General features: G+C 42.2%; 1 protein-coding gene across 7 annotated transcripts in view; it reads right to left on the bottom strand.

Annotated features, from left to right (window-relative positions):
* Nucleotides 1-26,844, bottom strand: part of AKAP13 (A-kinase anchoring protein 13) — a 322,456-nt gene extending 295,612 nt beyond the window's left edge. For all 7 annotated transcript variants that reach the window (XM_044231511.1, XM_044231512.1, XM_044231515.1 and 4 more), the window contains exon 1: nt 26,781-26,844. The gene's annotated coding sequence lies outside the window, so the exon portion shown is untranslated. The remainder of the gene's footprint in view (nt 1-26,780) is intronic.
* Between the last annotated feature and the right edge of the window lie 768 nt (nt 26,845-27,612).

Here is a 27,612-nt window from a genome sequence, read left to right as displayed (position 1 = left end):
AAGTCTGACTGCCAAGCTCAGTAGTCTGACCTTGACCCTGGAAAACACAAAGCCCCTGAAAGAGGTTCGGTTTGAATTTCCAGGGTACTCTGGAAAGGCCAATCTGAACCATCTGCAGGAAGAATAAAGGTAAGAGGAATCTGAAACAGAAGGCCTACTTGGAAGCCAGTGACCCACGTGAAGCAAAGGCACGAGCAGGCCTCAAGACAACATTAAAGGACATTCACGAAAGATAGTATGACAGGACCTGGTTCCAACAGGACAGCTGGTGATGAGTGACTAGCCCAGGAAAATCATTAATGGGCATGATGCTTATTCTAAGAACCACAGCAATGGGCCATAAAAAAGAAAGGGAAGCAACACTACTCAAGAGGACTTGGTCGGTTAACCATACCTAGAACATAAAATCCCAGAGAGAAAATACTTGGGGTCTAAAGTCCAGTTCAAATGTCACATCCCTCATCTGTGTTCTTTACAACCTTGCATATATCACTGTCACAGCACAAAATTCCATCTCTCTCAATACCCCCAAATTACCTTTGCATTCCTAGTGGCTGATTCCATTCATTCTGCTCAAACATTTTTTTTCAATGAGCTCATACTACGAGTACTTCTAACTGACATAATACCTCTCCTTTCTGTGTTGCAAGCGAGATGCTTATCCTCCAGACATGAGCTTCTAGTGAACTGGGAATGTGCATTACTCTCCCTCAGTACTCTCAAGGCCTAGCTTCTAACATGCTGTTTCAAATGCTGGCTGAACACAAGAATCCCAGGATAATCGGGCCCTACAAACAAAAACCATTAGCCATTCAGGCTAATACACTTTTCCCTCAATGTATCTACGCTCTGCTTACTCAAGATGTTGATTATGAAATTCAGTTGCATTTACAAAAATTAGCAAAAAAACACAGCTGCCAACAATTCATTAGAGCACTAAACATTCATACATCCTCAAACCGGAACAGACAAATCTCATAGCTAACTTACTTCTTACCGGGAACGTACACTGGGAAGGTCGGTACCTGCCATGCAGGTAGGTCTTCTTTTACCTTCTTCCAACATTCTGTACCATGAGCCACACTGTAAAAAAATTCTTCCCAGTCCCAGCTACAACTACAGATGAAATCTAGCAACGTGCTATACAAAGTAGGTACTGTTTTTCCATTTTACACTCAAGACAACTACCGCTCAAAAAAGGCTAAGTATCTATATCTAGTTCAAGTTCACAAAAACTAGTTAAAAGAGAGCAAAAAGAACCCACAATCATGAAACCACACAGTGCTGTGGGTGGGGATATCAGTCAGGTTCGTTGGTGTCAGATAGAAAGCAGAGCAAGGGAAACAAAGGGAACTCCTCCACAGTTACAGTACGGAGGGCACAGTCTTAATGGAAAATCCAGGAAGAGACTTTACCCAGACACTCTCCTTTGAACCTTAAGATTATTTTACAAACACTATCATGTGCAACATAGAGTCCTTCCCCCAAGAGACATCCAGCCCATTCTCCCTGTGGTTCTAAAGGTTACTCTGCTTGTAATTAACAACAAAAAGGACCTTGGTTTTGGAGTGAGAATGATTCTGGCTAATGTTCTGGATCCTGCTCTGGCCTGCTTTGTAGCTTAATACAAGTGTCCTGGCTTCTTTGAATATCAGCTTTCCTTAACTGAAACACAGAGGTAAAATGAATAAAGTCGGGCGCCTGGGTGGCTCAGTGGGTTAAGCCGCTGCCTTCGGCTCAGGTCATGATCTCAGGATCCTGGGATCGAGTCCCGCATCGGGCTCTCTGCTCAGCAGGGAGCCTGCTTCCTCCTCTCTCTCTCTCTGCCTGCCTCTCTGCCTACTTGTGATCTCTGTCAAATAAATAAATAAAATCTTTAAAAATAAATAAATAAATAAAATGAATAAAGTCATTAAACAGTGAATAAAGCGAATAACCAGCATCTAGCACAGAGTACACACTCAATAAACCTAAAGTTTCCTTCATCCTCTCCCAACTCCACCAGAATTTTTTCTCTAATTTCAGCATCCACACAAGATTATAATTCCAATAACTCACCTGGCCCTCTGTAAAATCAGAATGAGAATCAAAGTTCTTGTCAAATCCACTTACTGTGTGGATACAAAATTCACAACCCAAGTTAAAGTCAGCTAGTGGTAGCCAAATCAGATTAAAATCTGGGTCTTTTTAGCTACCCAGTTCAAACAAAACATCAAGACAAAAAAGTGTGAATTGGTACAACTGATCTACACATTCACAAACCCAAGGCTTATCCTACATTACATTAAGAAACCCTATGGTAACTCTTTAAGGAAACACAAAACAGACCTTACACAGTGGTAGAGAGGACCCACTGGTAAGTCACTGTGTCCTAGGATATAACATTCTACATACAGTTCAAAGAGAAGGGTAAAAGAAACCCATGGCCACATAAGGCCCTACTACATCACCCTAAGAAAGCTGTTAAGGGTCTTTGGCATAATCCAAGCAGTTAAGAACAATGAAAATTGCCCATTTACTTGTATGACCAGATTTAATTAACAAGAAACTGAGTAATAATGGTGTTATTATTAATAATTTCTTCAAGCTACAAATCTCCTATAAACTCAGGAGAGGCAAGCCAACGTAATAAAGAGCACCACATTCTAGCAATACAACCTTAGTTTTAAACGCCAGCTCTCTCTCTCCCTAGTTATGGGACATCAGCCAAGCTACAGAATCCCTGTGGGCCTCAATTTCCTCATCCACAGCAATTCCAGCTCCTTCACAAGACCATCCTAGGGTGAAATGAGACATCTTACATAAAACGCTACAGGTTAGATACTTTTTAAAGAGGCAGAGAGTATGAATATGTTTGATAAGAAGGGAATATGGTTTTTCTCTACCTTCTTACGAGGATTCCCAAATTAGGAGCAGCAGAAAGGGCTTTAATTACTGTCCAGTTGCGAAACACCTCACGAACAGTAGACATCAGGGCACAGCCAAGCAGTCAAACACCACAATTATCCATTGTACTACATATTAACTCAGCAACTGAGCCAATATTTCCCGGCCCTGAGAGAATTACACCAAGAACAAAGACAATGAGTGGGTATTCACAGACACCAAATCTTAGCATCAAAAGCCATTTTCAAGATGTTTTTGGCCTAGATGTTTTCAAACTGATTTTTGGCCATGGGACTTTCTTCAAGGGAAACATTACAGGAAACCCACACAAGTAACATACAAAAGTACGTACCTACACTGGGGAGATAGCTGGGTCTCCTCCCCATGCCCTCTCCGAGTCCATCTGGCTCCCCTCTGCAATTCTAAGGAGCCCACAGCTTAAGAACACTTTTAAAGAAAAAACTTCCCCAAACAAACAAAAATGGATACTTCCACTTTTCATGGCAGAAATGGGAGGTGAGGGTGTCTAAGTGACTCGTCCAAGGTTGTTAGCAGCAACCTAAGTCTAGAATTCAAACTACAGAACCCTAGTCCAGTGTTTGTCCACTAAAAGTCAAGCTCTTCTTAATACTGAATGTTTTGCATCAGAATTTACCCTTATTTTTAACATATTTTTAACAGTCTGTGAGTTTCAATCTCCAAGTTTTAACCTGGCATCCTTACTTTCTTAGTACTCTCTTATTACTCTCACATTACTCATTCTCTTATCACTTTGCTCTCCATTAGTCTTGTCAGGAGTCCAGAACAATGGCACTGAAAACATTTCATTCCTAGCATGATCTACCAAGCCCATTATGTTTGTGCCCAGCAGATCTGTGGGACAGTAAAGAAAAATAATGAGACTCAAAGGGAGAATCCTCTGAAATGTGTGGTGCCGAGATCCTACTGCTTGCCTGACCTGCTCAATGTTTTACCTTATTTGTTGTATCTCCAAAAGAGCAGTTTATCAAGTGAATGCTGGGATAAAAATGCCTAGCTTCTTTGGTAAACAGGTAATATTTCAGGAGACCAGAGGGAAGAAACAGTGAGAGAGAAGGATGGCATGCTTGTGAGAGTCAGTCTAAATTATGTGGAGGTCACGGGGGAAACAAAAAAGCTCACCTAAGTCCAAAAGATTTCCAAAACAGAAGCCCTTTGGGAATTCAGGTTGGCAGAGAGATGTCCTCAAAAAAGGGTCCTTCTGATCCATGAAACAAGATGGGATAGGGAGGGAGACAAACCATAAGTGACTCTTAATCTCACAAAACAAACTGTGGGTTGCTGGGGGGAGGGGGGTTGGGAGAAGGGGGGTAGGGTTATGGACATTGGGGAGGGTATGTGCTTTTGGGTAAATTGGAAGGGGAGGTGAACCATGAGAGACTATGGACTCTGAAAAACAATCTGAGGGGTTTGAAGTGGCGGGGGGGTGGGAGGTTGGGGTACCAGGTGGTGGGTATTATAGAGGGCACGGCTTGCATGGAGCACTGGGTGTGGTGAAAAAATAATGAATAATGTTTTTCTGAAAATAAATAAATTGGAAAAAAAAAAAAAAAGGGTCCTTCTGAGCCAAAACAACACCCAGATAGATCAATGAAATGCGAACTGTTCAACAATCAGGTATGCTTTGTCCAAACTGGACTGTTCCACGATGACCACAGAAGTCCTCCCACAACTGAATAACCACCTACATGTTCAAGGACAATATTATTATGGAACGCTCTTTTACTTCTAGTGATATGATTTATCTACTAAATTAACCAGCTCTTTCTCTGCAACTGGTAACAGACTAAAGATCAGCGAGATAATAATACACCTAAGAATGCCCGAGAGAAGCATTAACCGTGCCAGAGATCAGCTTAGGAACCTATGTGACTTAGAACTTACCAGGCAACAGACTCTTCCTACCCATTGCACAGAAAATCTTGGCAAGTGTTATCTGCTTGAAATTCAGTGCTATCAGAGCTGGGGCAAATTAACTCATCTTTGTCTCAAAGAAAAATGTTTGACTCCATTAACAAGTCAAGAGCACAGTCCATTGTTTAATTTGCTTATTTTCTTGCTTATTTAAAGCAGAATGTCAATACTTGCCTGTGATTTGGGTAACATATGTGGCTAATGCATCTTTATAATTAAATCAGATGCACATCAATTTTTTTTTTTAAGATTTTTTTAAAGATTTATTTGAGAGAGCAGGAGTGAAAGAAAGAGTGAGCGGTGGGCGGAGAAGCAGGAGAGAGTCTGGTGTGGAACCAGATGCGGGGCTCAACCTCAGGACCCCGAGATCATCACCTGAGCTGAAACCAAGACAGATACTTAGATGACTGAGCCATCCAGGTGCCCCAAGATTTTATATCAAGTAACCTCTATACCCAACATGGGGCTCAAACTCACAACCCCAAGATCAAGAGTCACATGCTCTACTGACTCAGCCAGACAGGCACCCCAAGTAACATTACTGTTAAAAGCTTCTGATATGCATTTGGATGTGCAACAGAACGGACACAGATAATCTCTCACAGAGCATTCCGTATAGAAAGGGACCTTACACCCTAACATCTCTATAAATCTTATTCTAAACTCTCCCCTGTCACCTTGAGGGAGTTTATTTGGACTGACAAAGAGTACCCAAAAGAACATGAAACCAGAGACTCTCTTTTTATTGGAAAGTTCCCTTCATATGCCTTTTAATCTTGAGAACTGATCTTAGATTAACTCTCAGCGCTTGAGAGTACTGTGTTTCATGAGTTTCTTTCTATTCTTTCAGAGTTCTTCTATTTATAATTGGTTGCCAGTAATCCAATAATTCTATGAGTAATTCTATTATGGCATTTAAAACTCCCTTTTGGGGCGCCTGGGTGGCTCAGTGGGTTAAAGCCTCTGCCTTCGGCTCTGGTCATGATCCCAGGGTCCTGGGATTGAGCCCAGCATCGGGCTCTCTGCTCAGCGGGGAGCCTGCTTCCTCCTCTCTCTCTGCCTGCCTCTCTGCCTACTTGGGATTTCTATCTGTCAAATAAATAAAAATCTTAAAAAAAAAAAATTCTTTTAAAACTTCCTTTTAAATGCTGGGTTTTTTTAAAACTTTCTTTCTAAAGGTTAGGAAGAAATGGTAAACAGATACTCATACTGGTCAATGATATAAGCCTTTGGTAGACAACTTGATGACATCTATTAAAAGCCATTGAAATGTACAGCCTCTGCCAATTCCATTTCTGCAAGAGATAATAAACAAGGGTACAAAGATGTACATACATGGTTGTTTATCACAGCAATGATTATAAGAGTGGGAAGGAGAGAATAAGGGATAGAGAAAGCGAGGGAGAAGAAAGCAAACCAAAACAACTGTTCAACTGAGGGTAAATCTAAATCCACACAATGACATACTACATATAGCCATTAAAATAACTATGTGCGTTATGTGATACCATGTAAAGGTACAGTGACGAAGTAATGTCTTCTAATCTACTTGTACTCAAGACTATATAGAATATGATCACAAATGGTATATACATAAACGTAGACACACACACAAAGACACACACACACACAACCTCTACAGATTTTCAAGTCTGAAAAGAAAAACATGAAATTGTACCAAAAAATTTGCTAAGTAGTGTCATTTATTCAGAGGTGTAGATTGTTCTGTTTATGTCTGATTCCCAAGTTTCTAGAGGGACTGTACATCACCATTCTTAATAAAACTAAGACAAAAAAATGTCCTTCATGAGTCATGAAAACATGAGGACTTCTAGAATAAGAGATAATATAGTAGAAAGTTAACCATAAAAATAAAAATCTAGTGGCTAAGTCAAAGTTACACAAAGTTCTGCCAAAAACACAGCTCACAATGAACATCCCTTTCACATAATTACTCATCTCAAGCCACGCTAGAAGTGTTCTGGACACATGTTGAAAGGACTTGTGCCCTAGAATAAGGGACCCATGCTCAAGTCCCAACTGTGCCACACACCAACTGTGTGACCCTGAGCACTCCGCCTTCATGAGACCCAGTAACATACCCCACCTCGGAAGGTTGTGGGGATTAAAAAGAAAGAAGGGTATATAGAGCACACGGTACTAAGCCTGGCACAGCAGTCATAAATGATGGCAATTATAATTGCTGTTATCACATATTAATCAAGAAACGAAATCATGACCGCTTTAAGGACAGTGACCATGCCTTATGTTTGTTCATCCCTGGATCCCTGGCACCTGAAAGTATGCCTGACACACAGCACACCCTCATTCAGTGCTCACTGAATGAAGTACAGCTAAAATTAATTAACCTCCTTGAACGTCAATTTCCTCCTCTGGCAAAATCATAAAACACCTTGCAGAGGTGAGAACTGGTAAACATTAAGGCACCTGGTTCAAAAGAGGCTTCTAATAAATGACAGTTATTATATTAGTGAACTTGTCTCTGTAGGTTTCAACAGGTATGAAAGCTGAAGGGAGAAAACAGGTATAATTTTTTCTCTGAATTTCCTTTCATATTTGGGTCCATTATTTTTATTTAGACTCAGGAATGAAAGTTCTCTTTCCAGGCACACATCCTAGCAGGCTAACTATTAAAGTGGAATCTTTATTTTTTTTATTTGTTTACATATATTATGAAACCAGTTTTCTAATATACAACCGAACAACATAGACTATATTCCGTTTGTCCCAAATTTATCATGAAATATACTGATTTTTTTTCTATTATCTTACCCCTTTTTTTAATTAACATATAATGTATTATTAGCCCCAGAGGTACAGGTCTGTGAATCGCCAGGTTTAAACACTTCACAGCACTCACCATAGCACATACCCTCCCCAGTGTCCATAACCCCACCACCCTGTCCCTACCCGCCCCCTGGCAACCCTCAATTTGTTTCATGAGATTAAGAGTCTCTTATGGTTTGTCTCCTGATCCTGATCCCATCTTGTTTCATTTATTCTTTTCCTACTCCCCAACCCCCCCCACATTGCATCTCCACTTCCTCCTATCAGGGAGATCATATGATAGCTGTCTCCATGTCGTCACAAACGGCAAGATTTCATTTCTTTTGTTGGCTGCATAGTATTCCAGTGTGTGTGTGTGTGTGTGTGTGTGTGTGTGTGTGTGTGTGTCTGTGTGTCTGTGTGTGTACACTTCTTCTTTATCCATTCATCTACTGATGGACATCGAGGTTCTTTCCACAGTTTGGCTAGTGTGGACATTTGCTGCTATAAACATTTGGGTGCACGTGCCCCTTCAGACCACTACATTTCTATCTTTAGGGTAAATACCCAGCAGTACAATTGCTGAGTCGTAGGGTAGCTCTACTTTGAACTTTCAGAGGAACCACCATGCTGCTTTCCAGAGTGGTTGCCCCAGCCTGCATCCCCATACAGTGGTCATCTTTAGACTGCCACAAACACTTTCGGCAACGCAGCCCAAATGGTACCTTAGAACCTGTGAGCTTAGGACATGATACATACAATGTATTAATTAATCAGTATTTCCCAGGCTTCAAATCAAAACTTTTTTTTTTAAGATTTTGTTTGTTTGACACAGAGAGAGCACAAGAGGAAGAACAGCAAAGGGAGAGGGAGAAGCAGACTCTCTACCAAGCACAGAGCCCAGGGCTCCATCCCAGGAACCTGGGATCATGACCTGAGCCGAAGGCAGACACTTAACCGACTGAGCCACCCAGGCGCCCCCAAATGAAAACTTTTAAGATGACCTGAATTGGGAAGCACAAGAAAAATCAACAGAATTTCTTTTTTTTTTTTTTAAAGATTGTATTTATTAATTTATTTGACAGAGAGAGAGAGAGAGAGAGAGAGATCACAAGCAGGCAGAGAGGCAGGCAGAGAGAGAGGGGGAAGCAGGCTCCCCGCCGAGCAGAAAGCCCGATGCGGGGCCCGATCCCAGGACCCTGAGACCATGACCTGAGCCGAAGGCAGCGGCCTAACCCACTGAGCCACCCAGGCGCCCCATCAACAGAATTTCTACTTATATGACCGAATGGATTATTAAGGAAGTATAAGATTCATGAAGGTATTCAATTTTAAAAGTATTTTCTTCACAAAAATCAAAACAAATGGGAATGCATTTTAAGAAAAAAAGCAGATGGGGCGCCTGGGTGGCTCAGTGTGTTGAGCCGCTGCCTTTGGCTCAGGTCATGATCTCAGGGTCCTGGGATCTAGTCCCTCATCGGGCTCTCTGCTCAGCAGGGAGCCTGCTTCCCTTCCTCTCCCTCTGCCTGCCTCTCTGCCTACTTATGATCTCTCTCTGTCAAATAAATAAATAAAATCTTTAAAAAAAAAAAAGAATTAAAAAAAAAGAAAAAAAACAGATCATCAAGAGGTAATCAAACCCCTAAGTTCTGTGTAGGGAAGTGAAAAAACTGCTGACATGAAACCAGAGATAATTTCATATAAGTCATAACATTCTTGTACTGTATTAAGAAAGAAACAATCATCTGAGGAGGAAAAAGAAAAAAGGGTTTACCATTAGGGAGAAGAACTCAAAAAACTGCCCAAATCAGTCATTTGTGCAGCTTTGCTTACTTTCCCATGTCTGATCTGAGAGAAACCTCGAATTTCACACAACAGTGTTTAATAGAAGGTTTATGGTCCTATTTCTACAATGATTTCTGTTGAAAGGCGAAAAGGCTACTCGGCATTCTTCTGCTCTGAGTTAAGGTTTTGGTTCCACATCCTTGAGACATACCCTGCCGCGATTTAGAGGCGTCTCCTGGTTTACGTTATTGCACACTGGAGTACAAACACTATTTAAGAATCTCTATTAAGAAAATGATAGTTTTGTGGTGACTTTCAAGACAACTAGAATAAGCATATTCAAGTGAGGCGGGGTAAATTTTACCTTATATGGATTCTATTTCTGTGAAATTTTAGCATAAAAATGATATATGAGGAGAATAGCAAAATCTTGCAAATTCTCTAGAATCTGGCATAATGGGTACACAGGGTCAATTCTGCTGTTCTATTTGAGGGGTTTGAGGAGTATGTTTTAAAATCATTATATAACATTTTTTAAAATTAAGGCAGAAAAACCCCACCTACGGTCTCATGTCCGTGCTAAGCCGCTGAACAGATTAAAATGTAAAGTGACAGAGACCCTCACTGACCAAGCACAAAACCAGGCAAGAGCTGTACAAATTTTACCAGCAGTCTTGGTCAACACTGGCCAAGCTTCCATTTAACATGGTGCTTCCCTTCCCCCAAAAGGATGATTTAACTCACCAGAACCAAAGTACAAATGATGCCAGGAAGAGAAATCTAAAATCTGTCTATTCTCAACAGGGCAGATTCTATTAACAGTTCAATAATATGCATATATTATTAGTATCTACAGTTTTGTCACAAGCTCATCCACCCACCCAAATATGACCTGCACAGAACTAACTCCGATACGCCATGCACAATGCCAGGTGCTGGGGATACAGTGATGAACAAAGACAAAATCTGCCCTCCAGGAGATTACAATCTAGAGGAAATACAGACATTAGGTTACTACCTTATCCCCACCCCGTCAGGGCACAGTGTGACAAAGGAATCCTACTGAATTCACTAGAAGGGAGAAAATGTACATTGGGCAAAGATATAATGGAAAAGTTAAAGAAGTGAGGCATCTGAGTGGCTCAGTCGGTTAAGCAACTGACTCTCGATTTAGGCTCAGGTTAGGATCTTGAGGTTGAGAGATCAAGCCGCAATGTCGGGCTCCAAGCTGGGAGTGGAGCCTGCTTGGGATCTTTCTCTCTCCCTATCCCCACTGTCCCTCCCTAATTAAAAAGAAAGAAAGAAAGAAACATTAAAGAGGTGACAGGAAACAGAAGAACCCAAGATACTTAATATGAACAGGAAAAACAATCATTTGTCCAGGTTGCTGGCACAGTGTTTTAGAAAAAAAGAAAACAAAACATTTATTTCTGTCCTTTACGATATTGCTCTAACCAACTACATGTTTCCAGAAAACGCCCACCTTTTCTAATTTATATACATAACTTGTCCAGGCCAAAAAAACAAAGGTCTAGAAGGTGCCTGGGCGTCTCAGTTAGGTGTCTCTCTTCAACTCAGGTCATGATCCCAGGGCCCAGGAATTGAGCCCCAAGTCTGGCTCCCTGCTCAGCAGCAAGCCAGCTTCTCCCTCTCCCTTCCTCGGCGCTCCCCCTGCTTGCGGTATCTCTCTGTCAAATAAATAAATAAATTCTCAAAAACAAAAACAAAGGGCTCCTTATTCGAAGCGTAAAAAAAATATATCACCTGTAGCCATCCTTGAAAATAAGAGTGGCTCTAAGTATTTAAGTCAGTCCCAGTTATTCAAAGCAGCTGTACAACGTTCCAAGTTACCAGAAATCTTGGTGGAAAAGGTTGAAGTTTAAACCTGGGTATATCCAATGTTACAAAAAGGTTCAAAAGCCAATTTACCATAACTTGAGGTTTTCAGATTTTCCAGAAGGAAAGGAAAGGGAAAAAGAGAAAGATGTGAAAACACCACTCTTTGGCAGAGGGAAAAGTTCAAGGCCATTCCTATCTGTTGGCCTCTTTAAAAGAACAGATTCCCACTGATGATAAAAATTTAATCAAATACACATCCAAGCTCTCAGAATTCTTCTCCTTTCTGCCATTCCATACTAAGGTTTCCTTGACAAGGTCATCGAGACAAAGATTCATGAAGAGGTGCCTCTGAACGGCTGGGCCATTCCACAGCGATGAAAGGGAACTTGCACATCCTGTCTTAGGAAATCACCCAGACCAAGTATTTATCAAACGGTTCTATTTATTGCTCTGTATTAGGAAAAGAGATATCTAACGTGAAGTAATGCGGCTGACAACAATAGCAAGAAAATAATTTAATTGTTTCAACCGAAGTAGGAAGGAAGAAGTCACTGCAACTTTGAAGAACCCTCACTGATGTTAAATATCCTCCGGCCTCCGGCCCCCCGGATCCGAGAGCCCGAGTTTCACCTGCCCCCCTGCACCCTCGCAGCACTCCACGAAAGGTTAACACGCTATTGCAGCGAACAGAAGAACTCAGGGGCAGAAGAAAGCAGTAACCCCGCTTAAGGTGGCCCTGCTAGTTATGCGACAGAGATGCAGCTGAACTGGGTCTCGGCTCCTTCCCAGTCTTTTCCCCACTACACAACCTTGCCAAGGAAAAGCCATTTTGTTGGGGGTGGAGGGGAGAGGGGATGGAATCAAGTGACGAGTGGTAGTGAAGGAACCAGCAAGTATTCAGTTACAGGGTTATTATCTCCTGAGCCAGGAGTGAAAAAGAAAAGAACTTTTCCCAGAAATTAACACGGATAACGACTCTGTTCATCTGCCAGAGTCTCTGGGCCAATCCCTTCCCGTCCCTCAAAGGCCCCGCAGGAATTAAGTGAGGACAATTCACATTTAAAGGACTACAGAAAAGAAACGTGCAGCGCAGTTCACTGAGTCACCCAGGTCTTTCCCCCGCCATCCTGGACCCTCTTTCAGTCCACATAATTCCATTCCTCTGCAGTAAGCAGGAGATGGACACCCAAAATACACACTTAACAGAAGCTGATGTGGGCACAGAGCGAGGGGACTGAGGAAAGATGTTTCACAGACTACGCAGTAAAATACCTGCATTTTTCTCACTGAAGACTTACTCCTTATCACCCACCCTCAACACTTCTGTACTGCTGAAATGAACCTAAAAAACGGGTTTTTCAACTTCCAATATAGATTAAACATAAACTAATTAACTGTTTGTAAAACACTTTGAAGACGTGAAGGAGTGTATAAATGTTAATTATTAATGTTCATCCACAAAACTCCTGCATGCAAAGTAAAACACTGGTTAAGTTTCTGCTACTTTCAAGGCACAAATATGGAAGCTCAGCATGTTTTTAAGGATTCTAGGAAAATTCTAAGAGCAGACCACAATGATTTTCTATTTACAACATGAACAAGATGGAATTTTCAGCTGGTTATTCTGGATATAATTATATCAGAATTTTTTTAAAAAATGACTTAAGGCATATATAATAAAACTAAAGTATGTTTATAGTCACAAAGTATTGGACGAAAATTATAGTTCACTGACCTGAAAAGGGCAAAGTATTATCTCTGAACCCCCATTTTTTCATCAAAAAAGGTTCAGAGGGAGGGAATAATACCTACCTTATGGGGTTCTTGTAAGGAATTAAGAATATAAAGGAACACACAATACATAGGTAGTATATAAAAGTTTTGTCTTTTAGTAACTTCACTTTTTTAGAAAACACTTCTTAGGAACCAGCCTGCCTCGAAAGATCTTTCTAGACTGCTTTAGTCTTTTAAAAACACACTATCCCCTGCACCAGGCACACATACACCACCATTTTAGCAGGAGGGCCGAGGCAAAAGCTTTGGTCATTCCTGTCCACTGACCCATATAGATCCTTAATCCCCCAACAGAGAAAGCACCTCAGCCAGGCCCCAAAGGCCTCATGTGACCAAATGAACAATTAGAACTCCACTTCTCAACTTCTGTTGCCACATTTTTCCCTAAATAATTCCCAAACTGCAAGGTCAGGCCCAGAGATCCTTTGTATTCTTAGCCCAGCCAAGCTATGTACAAAGTGCCTGAGGGGCAAAAAAAAACCATTTTCTTCCAGCTTGTAAAAGGTAACATAAATTATTTCCATGCAATGCCACACTGGGCCTACCTTCTCCCACTCCAGAAACACACCTACTTTGGACAAAGCAGAACTCAACTGGCAAGACCAGGTACCGTGGGTTTATTTACAGATACCATTCAAATGACGACGAGTGTTTTTAGAACTGATTGACGAATTACAGAAAATATCAAATTTGCAAAAAGCCCGACACAGCTATCCCTTTAGCATTATCACCTAAGAAAAGGAATACTTCTAAAGAATTAAGTCAATGTTGACAGTGTAATTCAGATTTTTAAAAAAATATATCATGCTCGGTTCAATTTATCTCAAGGGATCTATGCAGCAAATTTCAAGTGCTGAATAATAATGTCCCCTTTGAACAAAACTGTGCCCCATCTAGCCAGGTGGGGAGAACATGTGCTAACAATTTCCCAGGAGCTGTTACGGACCCATATCAAAACCACCAACCACTCTGTTACCTGATGGCCTCCTGTGATCAAGGGCTCAAATTTTTAAGACAACAGACCACAGTCAAAGACCCAGCTATGGGAAGAAGCAGTGTTTAGCAACTGCAAACAAATGAAACTCATCTACCCAGAAGCTCATCAACTGAGGACTCTCCGAAAACACTAACTCCCTTTATTAAAAATAAGATTAGGGTGCCTCGCTGGCTCAGTCGGCGGTGTGTGCAACTCTTGACCTCAGGGCTGTGCATCCCAGCCCCACGTGGGGGGATAGCATTTACTTAAAAAAAAAAAAAAAAAAAAAGACTAAAGAAAAATACATAATTTTCAAAACACATAGAAAGTAAGAAACAGCCTATCATCTCCTTGAACACAACTAAACAATTTGCAATAGCCTCCCTCCAGACTCCTGTTATTATGTATATGCGAAATATACAAATGACACCCCCGCATCACATTAAAAATCACAGCTGTACTCAGAGATTGAAAATGTACAACAGATTTCACTAATAATATTTTTCTCATGCTCAGAGAACAGTTTTCACCGTGTTTACAGTCCTAACTCACTTGGATTTAATAGGCGAGGTACTGTTTTTAGAACACTACCTTCTTCCTTCACTTATTGATAGCCCCCCTAGATAAACCCCGTTGTTGTTACTGGTTACCACGGTCATGATTATTACTAGCTACCATGCCATGTGACCCTGACATGTGCCAGGGGTTTACATATCCCTAATTCTCACAATAACCACCCCCCCTTTTCTATCTATGGTTCTCTAATTCTTACATCCAGTGCAAACTTCATTCCCAAACTCCAGATTTGCATACCCAATTACTTACTGACACCTTCATTTAAAATCTCACAGATCTAAAACTTGGCACATCGGAGAAAGAGAAAAAACAATTTCTTCCTCCCAACTAACTCACTCACATCCTCACCCCCAACCCCTCAGGAAACCATAGCACCGTTCACCCAGTTGTTCAAGGAAAACACCTGGGAACCATCCTGGATTGGTTTCTTCCCTTCAAAACCCTTTTTCAATCCATAAAGAATCCTATCAGTTCTCGCTTCACAATGTACACGGATTCCAACCACTCCTCACCACTTTCACCACTGCTACCCTAACCCAAGCTACCATCTTCTTTCTCCAGAGTGAACTACTACAAAATTCTTGGTCGCCCTTGTTTCCACTCCTGTTCCTTACACGCACAGGGAAACTTTTTTCTTTAACAATTTTATTTATTTATTTGACAGACAGAGATCACAAATAGGCAGAGGGGCAGGCAGAGAGAGAGAAGGGGAAGCAGGCTCCCTCGTGAGCAGAGAGCCTGATGTGGGGCTCCATCCCAGGACCCTGGGATCATGACCTGAGCTGAAGGCAGAGGCTTTAACCCGCTGAGCCACCCAGGCGCCCCCACAGTGAAACTTTTAAAAACCAAAATCAGCTCTTGTTATTCCTTCCTCAAACCTTTCAGTGACTTCTTGTCATCCTTAAAAGCCTATGTGATGCGCCCTATGCCTCCTATAGATTTCTCCCTGGTTCCCCTTCCCCGCCCCATTCCAGCCCCACCAAACTCCTGTGCTTACTCCCATCTGAAGCTCTTCGTCCCTGACGTTCCTTCTGCCTGGAACAGCCAGGCATCTCCAGGTGGCCTGCTCCCTTTCCTCGGCTCAGGTTTCTACTCAAATGTCACCTCCTCCAGAAGGTCGTTTGACCACGCCAACTTCTAACACTCTGCACATTCTTCCCAAAATCATCTAGCCCAGACATCCAAAAACCTGTTCATTGGTTTATCTTTTTTTTTAAAGATTGTATTTATTTGAGAGGGAGGCGGAGTTAGCGACAGAGATGGCGAGACAGAGCATGAGCCGGAAGGAGGGGAGAGGAACACTCCCAGCCAAGTAGGGAGCCCAACGCGGGGCTCAGTCTCAGGACCCCAGGATCATGAACTGAACCGAAGGCAAACGCTTCACCCACTGAGCCACCCTGGCGCCCCCATCACTTGCTTACCTTCTTTTTCCCTTACTAGAATGTCAGCTCCTTGGTGGCAACAGCCGTCTCTTATTTTCACTGAATCCCCATCACCTGGAACAGGACCTTACATACAGAAGGCACCCAAATGTGCTGGCTAAATTAACAAACCAGACAAGGATGTTACATGCCCATTTTACAGAAGAGAAAACTGCCAAATGCCATCTGAAAGAACCAGTCCTCTTCCAATACTAAGTGCCATAAAACTGAAGTATAAAGAACAAGAATGTCAAAGAATGCATTTGTTTGAAAATACCAGGCCACAGTGATTTTTTCTCTTTCTGTTCATCACTAGAGCTTTTCCCATCTGTGATTAATCTTACGTATGCACTACGTATGCCCCTCCTCACCTGGAAGATATCTACTTTTCTGTATTCCCCACCAAATAAGGGCTGAGCTACAGACAGCAGACATTTAAGAAATGTTTCTTTGATATTTATACCCCCCCCCAATATTTGAAGAATCCTGTAACAAGACTTTCAGCACCACCAATACAGTCTTCAAAGAGACTTCAGCTTCCAACCATGATGGAGTAACTGGCTCCAGACTTATCCTGCCAACACCCCCTCCAACAACTAGAAAAACAGACCAAATATATAAGGCAACATCTTTTAGACACTGGACAACAGGAGCAAAGGACTGCAATTCCTAACAGAAGGGGAGAGATGAGCCGAGCCCCCAACCAGCTTTCTCGGCCTGCAGCGCGCTGGAGCATGGTTCAATGAGGACGATTCTGAGCAAAGCCTGGCAGTCTCGTCAAGCTGAGAAGTAAGACTTAAGAGTTTGGGAAGGCGAAGGAATCTCAAAATTCAGCACAGAGAAGCCTCCTTGGGTCTGATACTGAACTGTAACCTATACGTGCATACTGAAAAATCTATGGCGGCAGGCAAAGAATGACCCTAGAACCATCAGCTAAATAATCCCAGAGTCGGCACAGGGCTGGCAGACATTCATATTCTGACCAGTCAGGGCGGAGAACATCCAATTTTTCAGTGGAAACTGGAGGCTTCATGATTAATTAGTGGAATGAAAAAAGTCTTAAGAGTAAAAGCTCCACTCGACCAATCCTACAGAGTTCAGGAATAAGCCTAAGAAGTACCATGCAAGTAACTTAACCTGCAAAAACAAAATCCAACCCTCTTTAAAGCAGTGCCTCTCATATTAGGGATGATTTCTACTCCCTGCCAGGTGACTTTCAGTGTGTCTGGAGACAATTTTAGTTATTGCAATTGGCATCTAGTGGGCGAGGAATTAGGCTAAACACCCTACAAAGCACAGGACAGCCCCCAAACAGAGAATTACCTGACCCAAAATGTCAGTAAGATCAAGGTTGAGAAATCCTGCTTTAAAAGAGCAAAATCCGGCAATCAAACCTTAAAATTCACCATGTCCAGAATCCAAGAAGAAATTACTAGATATAAAAAGAAGAAAACTTGATCCAGAATAAAATCAGGCCACAGAAACAAATATAATGGGATTAACAGAAACCTTAACAACTGCTGAGTCTTATATATATAATCAAGAATTTTTTAATGAACCTAAATAGGAGACAAATGGAAGAAATAAAAAAGATTCAGTAGCAAATTGAATCCAACGAGATATGAAGAAAACATCATGACCAACCCAGGATCATCACAAGAACACAAGGCTAGTTCAAAGTTCCAAAATCAGACATCAACAGAATAAAGAAGAAAAAAATAAATGATCATCCCAAAAGATGCAGAGAAAGCCTTTGGTAACATTCAATATCCATTTATGATAAAAAAGTCTCCACAAACTAGAAACAGGTAAGAACGTCAACTTGATAAAGGACACATAAAAAAAACAAACTATAAATACAGGCATACGTTGTTTTATGGTACTTCACAGACACTGCATTGTTTACAGACTGAAGGTCTGTGGCCACCCCGCATCGAGCCGAGTCTCTCAGAGCCACTTTTCCAACAGCATTTGCTTCACTTTGTGTCTGTGTCACATTTTGGTAAATCTTGCAGTAATATTTCAAACTTGTGCATTATGATTATATTTGTCATGACTGTATGTGATTGGTGATTACAAATCACTGAAAACTCAGATTACGGTCAGTATTTTTTAGCAATCAAATATTTCTTTCTTTTTTTTTTTTTTTTTTAAGATTTTATTTATTTATTTGACAGAGATCACAAGTAGACAGAGAGGCAGGCAGAGAGAGAGAGGGAAGCAGGCTCCCTGCTGAGCAGAGAACCCGATATGGGGCTCGATCCCAGGACCCCGAGATCATGACCTGAGCCGAAGGCAGCGGCTTAACCCACTGAGCCACCCAGGAGCCCCTACAATCAAATATTTCTAATTAGGGTATGTACTTTTTAAAAAACAGAATGCTTTTAAACACTTAATAGACTACAGTATAAACATAGCTTTTACATGTAATAGAAAACCAAAAAACTGGGACGCCTGGGAGGCTAATTTGGGCGTCTGCCTTCGTCTTAGGGTCATGATCCCAGGGTACTGAGACTGGGTCCCATGCTGGGTTCCTTGTTCAGCAGGGAGTCTTCTCCCTCTGCCCGCCACTTCCCCTGCTTGTGCGCATGCTCGCTCTCAATCAATCTCTCTCTCTCTGAAAAATAAAATCTTTAAAAAAAAAAAAGTAAACTAAAAAATTAATTTGACTTGCTTTACTATGATACACACTTTATTTCAGTGGTCTGGAACTGAACCCACATTCTCTCTAGAGTACACCTATAACAGATTTATGGTGAAACACTGAATGTTTTCTGCTCCCCAACATGAGGAAAGGATGTCCACTTTTAAAACTCCTACTCAGCATCAACTGGGGGTCCTAGCCAGTTCAATAAAGCAAGAAATAAAAAACATACAAACTGAAAAGGAAGAACTCAAACTACCTATATTTGCTGATGACACTATTATCTATGTAGAAGATCTCAAGGAGTCTACAAAAAGGCTTCTAGAACTAAAACTGGGCCTAGCAAGGTCATAAGATACAAGGTTGGCATATGAAATTCAATCCCATTTCTATATACTAGCAATGAACAACTAGAAATTGAAATTTTAGAAGCATCATTTACAACAGCACCAGAAAACATGATACATATATGAATCTTATAAAACATATGCAAAGACCCAATTACTGAAAAACACAAATGAAAATATCGAAAAATAGTCCAGGGATATACCATATTCATGGCTCAATACGTCAATTCTCCCGATTTACAGATTCAATGCAATGCCAGTCAAAAATCCCTGCAAGATTACAGAGATCAACAAGCTCATTCTAAAATGTACCTGGGAAGGCAAATCAACTAGAACACTCAAAAACATTTCTGAAGGGACACCTGGGTGGCTCAGTTGGTTAAGCAGCTGCCTTCGGCTCAGGTCATGATCTCAGCATCCTGGGATTGAGTCCCACATCGGGCTCCTTGCTCGGCAGGGAGCCTGCTTCTCCCTCTGCCTCTGTCTGCCTCTCTGTCTGCCTGTGCTCGCTCTCTCTCCCTCTCTCTCTGACAAATAAATAAATAAAATCTTTAAAAAAAAAAAAAAAATTTCTGAAAAGGTAACACAATTACAGAAACCACATGACCTGATTTCAAGACTTACTATAACCTACAGTAATCAACAGTGTGCTAATGGTGAAATGACTCAGATCAATGTAACAGAACACAGAATCTAGAAACAGACCCACGGGTATGTATGACCAACTGACTTTCAACAAAGGTAATACAATGGAGAAAGTCTTTCCAAACAGCGGGGCTGGGGCACCTGGCTGGCTGTCGGTTAAGCGTCCAACACTTGATTTCAGCTCAGGTCATGATCTCAGGGTCATGAGACGGAGTCCCGTACGGGGCTTCGTACTCAGTGGGAGGGAGTCTGCTGGAGAGTCTCTCATTCCTCTCCCTCTGACCCTTCCTCCACTCGCACACATGCTCTCTCAAACAAGAAAATAAAATCCTTAAAAAAAAAAGGTTGCTGGAACTACTATTCATCTAAAAGCAAAAAAATAGATCTCAATCCGTACCTTGAACCATTTAGAAAAATTAACTCAAAGCGAATCATAAACCTAAATGTAAAATTTTAAAGTATAAAACTCCTGGGAGAAAGTACAGGGAAAGTCTTTTTGTTTAGGACAGGCAAAGACTTCTCAGATAGTACACCAAAAACATGATCATAAAAGGAAAAAAACATCATTATCGTAAGTAAGAACTGCTCTTCATAAGACATTAAGAGAAAAAAAAGATAAGCCACAGAACAGGAGAAAGTATTTGCAAACAATAATCATGTATCTAATTCTAGAATATAGATGCAGAACTCTCAGGGAGCCTGATGACGCAGTCAGTTAAGCATTCAGCTCTTGGTTCTGGCTCAGGTGATCTCAGGGTGGTGAGATCAAGCCCTGCATGGGGCTCTGCGCTCGGTTTGAGTCTGCTTAAGACTGTCTCTCACTCCGCCCCTCCCTTCCCTCACCCCCCAAGCCCTGCTCTCACGCTCTCTCTAAAGAACTTTCAAAACTCAATAATAAAGCAAACAATTCAATATTTTAATGGGTAAAAGATTTGAACACATTACCAAAGAATGGCAAAGAATCACATGAAAGGATGCTTAACATCACTAGTCACCAGGCAAATGGGGGAAAAAGAAAAACAGCCTACATTATGTATGATTAGGAGTCCATTTGCATGACATTTTCAAAAGGCAAAAAACCATGGAGAAAGAAAACAGATCAATAGTGTCTGGGTCTGAGAGTCAAAAATGGGTTGACTACAGAGGAGTTTAGAAGAATTTGGTTTGGGAGATAAAGGAACCATTCCATACATATCTTCATTGAAATAGTGGTTATGTGAATGTATCTGTCAAAACTCACAGAATGCTACTAATTTTTACTGAGTATAAATTATACATTAAAATGAGAAAATAAAGGCTAAAGAGACAAGAATGTACTGAGTAAATCCTTATTTTGCCCTGGTTAAAAATGAAACCAACTATAAAAAGAGATTTGCAGGGGCGCCTGGGTGGCTCAGTGGGTTAAAGCCTCTGCCTTCGGCTCAGGTCATGATCCCAGGGTTCTGGGATCGAGCCCCACGTCGGGCTCTCTGCTCAGCAGGAAGCCTGCTTCCTCCTCTCCCTCTGCCTGCTTCTCTGCCTACTTGTGATCTCTGTCTGTCAAATAAATAAACAAAATCTTTAAAAAAAATAAGAGAGAGAGAGAATTGCAAGATAAATGGGAAAAGTTGAATATGCACTGAATACTGTTGCTACTTTTCTTAGATGTAACCATTGCACTTGGTTATGTAAAACACAAAGATCAGCAAACGTTTTCTGTAGAAGGCCAGACAGTAAATAACGTGTGGCTTTGTGGGCAACTACTCTACTGTCGCTGAAGCACCAAATCAGCCACAGACAAATGAGCACTGCGATGTCCCAATAAAACTTTATTCATAAAATGAGGCAGTAGGCCAGATTTGGCCTGAGGTCTATAGTTTGAGGACCCCTCATGGAGACAAAACTACAGAAAGCAGACTAGGGGTTGCCTATAGTGAGGCAGGCAGTGCAGTGAGGGTTGAGGGGAGGAACTGGCCAGAGTTGCAACGGAATTTTTCTGGAATGATGGAAATGCTCCCTACTTTGGTTTTGCTGTTACCTACATGGATACACCTGACAAAACTCATCAAATGCTATATACTTAAAATGGGCACATTTTATCTTATAAATAGTATTTCAATAAACTTGATTTATTTTAAAAGTGTACTCTTTCCAGGTGATAGCATCAATATTGTGAAAAGCCTCGCCTTTGGAGCCAGAATTATCGGAGTTCAAATTTTAGTTTAAGACCTATGTGATCACTATAAAATCACTCTGGGGGCTGTTTCCCCATACTTGAACAGCTTAGTAATGCCTGCCTTGTATCTTTTTTTTTTTCCCCCCCAAAATTAAATAAGAAGCGTAGGTAAGACACAGAGTGTAACATCTGGCACAGATAAGGCACACTCCCGATCTGAGTAAACCAATTTAAAAAAATTATTTTAGAAAATGAGTCAGTAAACACCAGACAACTACACTAGCTTCTTTTGTGCTCTCAAAATATTCTGACATTCTTTGTTTGCTGTTTATTGTGGTTTAACCTGACTTCGAGAACTGGCATCTACCGTCAGTTCCTGTGATTTCACAGTAACTTGGGTCTAAGAGCAAGCACTGTGAACTGAAATTTCTTTAGCATTTAGAAAATTACTCCATGACAAATATGTACTAAAAGGAAAACAGAATAGAGCCAAGGTAAAACATATCAATTTTCCCAAGCAAGGAGAATGACAATAATTATAGCATATTTTAATTATCTTTTATTAAAAAAGAAAGAAAGACAGACAGACAGACAGACATAATTGGATGTTTTTCTCTTTTCAACCAGGATTTGAATTTTCTCCAAACCAGCAGTCAACCAATAAATTTACAAAATGGCATAGCACTGGTATGGTATTTTACCTTATTTGTTTCTCATAACAGTAGTAAGTGATAAGAGATGATTAATATTAAATTTGTTTTTAGTTTACAAGGATCTTATGTTTGAGACAGACTAAGTGGCTTGCTCAAGGACACACAGTCAATAAATGGCAAAGCCTGGTTGTGAAGTCAGACATGTGGCTCCATACCACCTGTTTTTAGTAGAGATCACCATCAGAGAATCATCTTGGGTTCTATGAAATTCTTTACATAACTCCTACATGCTTTTCCCTAACTTGACATCTTTACTTGTCTAAAAGAGAAATTAACTACCATGCGACATACCTACTTAATATCTAACCATTCAGGAATAACTGGCCATTTTAGATGGTGGGGCTATGGCAAAATACAGGCTTATGATACTATCAGAAGTGAAAATTCAAAAGCATGGTTTCCAAAAGAAGAGCCAGAAGGAAAGCAACTGGCCTGTCAGGCTTTGTTGTCAGTTCTATTTGTTTACATGGTTAATTCCTCATAGTTCTTCCTTTTTCCCATCCCAATACCCATATCACAGAAACATACTGATATCCACCTTTGCCAGGCTCTGAACAGAGCTCTGAAGAGGTAAAAAGGGGAAATCACACCACTGCTCCACATAAATATTCATACAATCACGGTATCGCAAGAGCAGGTGGTCTATCCTCCCAGCACGGGCTAACAAAACGGGTTATCTGTTCATCTTCTCTTTATTATGCCCCAATCAACCCACAGGTGGACTTCAAGATCATAAATGGGAGGACCTATGAAGGAAATAAAAATTCCTTCCACTAACATCTCCCCCCGCCCCCTGCCTCATTTACAGTGGTAAGACAAGCGGACAAGGACTCAGGAGCACCGCTTCCAATGGACCCTGTCCCCATCAGTAATAACTGAGTCTATTCAAGTGCACATAAGTATTAACTTTAAAAGAAAGGATTATCCAAAAGTCCAAATGTATTCATCTAGCTTTGTCAGGTATGTTTTCTCTTCCATCTGTGAGTCAAATCAGATAAAATTTTTAAAGGTTTACTATAACCCTCCATGTCTAACTTTGTACTCTCATTTTATAAGAAGACTAATGGAAACATGAGATTCAATATATAGAAATGTCCTGATTACAGGTTCGAGAATCTATCTTTTCTATTTGGTACTCTAAGTAGTATAAACTGAATTGGTATAACAGATTTAAATCACTGCTTCCTTCCGCAAACGGTGGCAACTTCAAAGGTGTTAACTTGAAGGGGAAGTGAGCAATTTGCTAACATGACTGAACTGTGCTAACACTGAATTAACCCCCCGTCCAGGTCTATCTTAAATGAATTTGAAAAATGTAGTCATAATCCCTATCAATTATTTTTCAAGACTGACGTAAAATAAGGTACAAAAGCTGGAACTGACTAAATAACTTGGATATCCTATTGCAAGTGTTGAAAACAATCCATCTCTCACCATTTCCTAAACACTATAAATGCATAGTCATACCCTACCAAGCTACTCCGCAAATTCCACTCAAACACCTGTTAAGGTCAATGAGAAGATAACAGTTTCTATTAACATTCAGTTCAACTAGCTCCTTTAAAAAAAAAAAAAAAATTCATTCAACTGACACTCAATTCTCAAAAGGATTCCTTCTTTATGAAAGAAATAGCTAAACCACTAAACTCAGAAGCTTTTAAACTCAGACTTTTAAAACTGCTTCAAATCATATAAAAAGTTATCAAAATTATTATCGCTACAGCTACAGGTAAAAAGGACCTACTTAATGTCTGTCACACTATTAAGTACCTCCCATGGTTTCAGTTATTCTAAAGAACCCTGTATGTATGGTACTACACCTTTTGGAAGGACACAGAAGCTCCGTGGCTCCCAACTAGTCAATGGAAGTGTGGGGATCAGAACTCAAATGTACCCAGCTACAAAAAATGTGTATTCTTCAAAACTGGGCTACCTCCCCACTTCACGAAAGAAGACAGAGATGTGAAATGCTTTGTCCAGCAGTCTTAATCATTTCATCAGAAAATGGAGAAAATTAAATGAGAACCACATTGTGAAAACACACAGAGCTCTATTTAAACTTCACTTCTTTTCAAGGGGTAATTAACAGATAAAAAGAAAGGTTTGAAATCCTTTTAAAGTAAACTAAATTTCATCACAGACCTGCACGTGAACTGTCATTCTGGACAAGTTCCCAGAGTCGGTGGTTCTGCATGCACTATCCCTAGCTTAGTACAAAACACGTCACCAATTTCAAACGTGTAACACCTACACTGCGTTAAGAGTCCTTCCAGGCAAAGAGGGGACAAAACTAAGAAATAAGGCCCATCACGGCCCTCAGAGAGTTAACAGACTAGAGGAGAAGTCCATTTATACTACGTATACAGTTACCCTCAGTGAGGCAGATAAATGAAGTGTGTGAGAAATCCTAAAACAACAGTATGTATAACATGGTATCACAGCTCAGAGAAGGAAAGCAACTGGCCTGTCAGGCTTTGTTGTCAGTTCTATTTGTTTACATTAAGTCGCTCCCTGACAACCCTTCCAACCTCTGCCAACCTTCATCCACACGATCATCCCACACAGGCATACGCAACTGCACAACCAGGAAGAAAAGCTGTAAGGGCAAGAACCGTGACTCCTAAAAGTGACCTTGCTGTTGTAGTTTAAAAGTACAGCACTTATGCCATAAAGACATTTTTCTTTAGCCTCATCAGGTGAAGAAAGTTGGCTTTTCAAAGCAAAACAAGGCCAACCCAATCAGCAAAACCCAGGAACACTTCCCCGCATTACTCATTTCACATGAGAAATCAATCAAACTGACACAGAGAGTATTTCTCAGATTTTTCTTTTTAATTTAAGAGAGGGCAGTGGGATATAAAAAACTGGTATTAACACCTTCGGGTCATTCTGTTCCACTACCAACTTGACACTTAAGCTAGTTTCACTTGGGGGTCTTCAACATCATAAGCCAAATTATTCTCACATCATAAGCCAAGTGAATCAAATTCACTAGAATCAAACCCCCAACCTGACAAGGCTTGTGTTTCATGCAGCCTGAAAATCTCCCAAGACCCAGCAACACAAGAACCAGAACAGGAATTCATCTCAGCTGATCTTAAGGTCTTTTACAAACTTGCAAAAAATCATCTTTCAAAAACTGCACGCAGCCGTTTGTTCTGACCTGGGCAATCCAACGGCTTAGAAAAACAGAGTAAGATGCTTCTTCAGAAAACAGAAGGGGGTGTATTGGAATAAGAAAAAAAAAAAACAAAACACACACACACTGTTTTTTCCTTTAGTTGTATATGCCCGAGGCAATAAACTCCAAAAATAACTTCACCCAGGAGTGTAAAAGCTGAGAACGAACACCAAAATATTGCTCAATCCAACTTTCATTGTGAATTCCTCAGTGCACAGTAATTACGCTTAAAAACTTAAACTGATGAAATCATTTTGCTGTTAAAAACTACGTATTTCAAAAAAACAAAACAACAACAAAAAAACACCCAAAAGTAAAAAAAATCCGTCTATCCTGTTTCCTGGGAAAGAAAAATTGAGGGTTTTCTCCCAATTTCTTTTCAACTTCTCATATTGGTTGACTTGGCTAATAAATAAATAAATAAATAGTATAAGTAAGCCCCCCCCAAAAAAAAAAAGTTTTGTTAATGTTTTGTTTGGTCTCAAAGTATGGCTGCACTTGAACTCGGTGGAGAGCTGAGCCCGCTGCACAGTCCCAGCGCGGGTCCCCTCCGGCGGCGCGGCCCGAGATGGGCGCGGAAGGCGCCCCCCGAAGGCGGGCGCGGCCCAGAGTGTTTACCGTCCGCGTCGGCCCGCGGGAGCCGCTCCCTCGCGTCCCGAGCACTTGTTCGCGGAGCCGGGCAACAGGAGGGACCCTCGAAGGGGCCGCGGCTCCCGGCGCCGGGGGAGTCGTCTTCGCCCGAGGGGCCCCCCACGGCCGCGGCCGCGCCCCCCGCGCCGAGAGCGGCGGCGACCCAGAAGCCGGGCGGCGGGAGGTGGGAGGCGCGCCGCGGCCGCGGAGCAGACAATGAGCGAGGGGGCGACAAGGGGGAGGAGGGGGCCGCGGGGCGCACCCCACCGCCGCCCCTTCATCCCCGCCCGCCCCCTCCTCGCCCCGCGGCCCCGCCCCCCTCCCGGCGCTGGTCCCGGCCGCGGCCCCGAGGAGCGGCCGCAGGAGGAGGGGCCCGCGCGCCTCGCCCGCGACCCCTCCCCAAATCCCAGAACTTCCCCCAACTCCGCCAACTAAGTTGCGCTCTCACCGTGCGGCGCCCGGGGCTCCCCCGCGGGCCCAGCCGGAGCAGCTCCGCACCGTCGCCACCGAGAAGGACAATAGGCAGCCGCTCACCCGGCGGCGGCGACGGCTTGAGGCAGCGGCGGCCGAGGCAACGAGCGGGCACGGCGGTCTCAGCGGAGCCCAGAAGCTTCACCGCGGCTGCTCCGGCTCCGCGCTGGCCCTGCACACAGCCCACCCCGCCGCGCATGCGCCACAAGCCGCTCGGGCAGGGGCGGGGCACCTGGGGAGGGCGGTAACGCCTACGAGCCCTCCCGTGAGTAAGCGCGGAGACAGAGGCCGCGAGCTGGGATTGCACTGCAGAGCTGCCCATCACGTTCCGGGAGGCCAATAGGAAGGCATCTGGGCGGTGCGTTCAGGTTGCTAAGGAAGGCTGAGGTTGCCTGCCGCCGCTGTGCCGCCGCAAAGTGATCGGAGTGGGGTGGCTGGCGGAGGTTTCGCAGGAAAATGCCCACCCACCGGCTCCTCTCCGCCCTGTCTCCAGAAACCGCCCTGCCTCTGTATGCCGATGCTTACCTGACTGTAGCAGTTATCACACACGTACTGAAATGATTTACTCTTCTACTTCCACTTGCAATCGGAAAGTGGGGTTTAGTCTTCTGTGAGTCATTGTTAGGTATCCAACAAGTGTCTTAGGTGGATGTATCACTGGATGCAAGGATGGCTCTCTGGCGGCATCAAGATTTTGACAGGGGGGCGCCTGGGTGGCTCAGTGGGTTAAGCCGCTGCCTTCGGCTCAGGTCATGATCTCAGGGTCCTGGGATCGAGCCCCACTTCGGGCTCTCTGCTCTGCGGCGAGC

This window comes from Neovison vison, chromosome 13 (genome assembly GCF_020171115.1).
Source record: "Neovison vison isolate M4711 chromosome 13, ASM_NN_V1, whole genome shotgun sequence".
Taxonomy (NCBI): domain Eukaryota; kingdom Metazoa; phylum Chordata; class Mammalia; order Carnivora; family Mustelidae; genus Neogale; species Neogale vison.
This window is presented reverse-complemented; position numbering and strand designations above follow the sequence as displayed.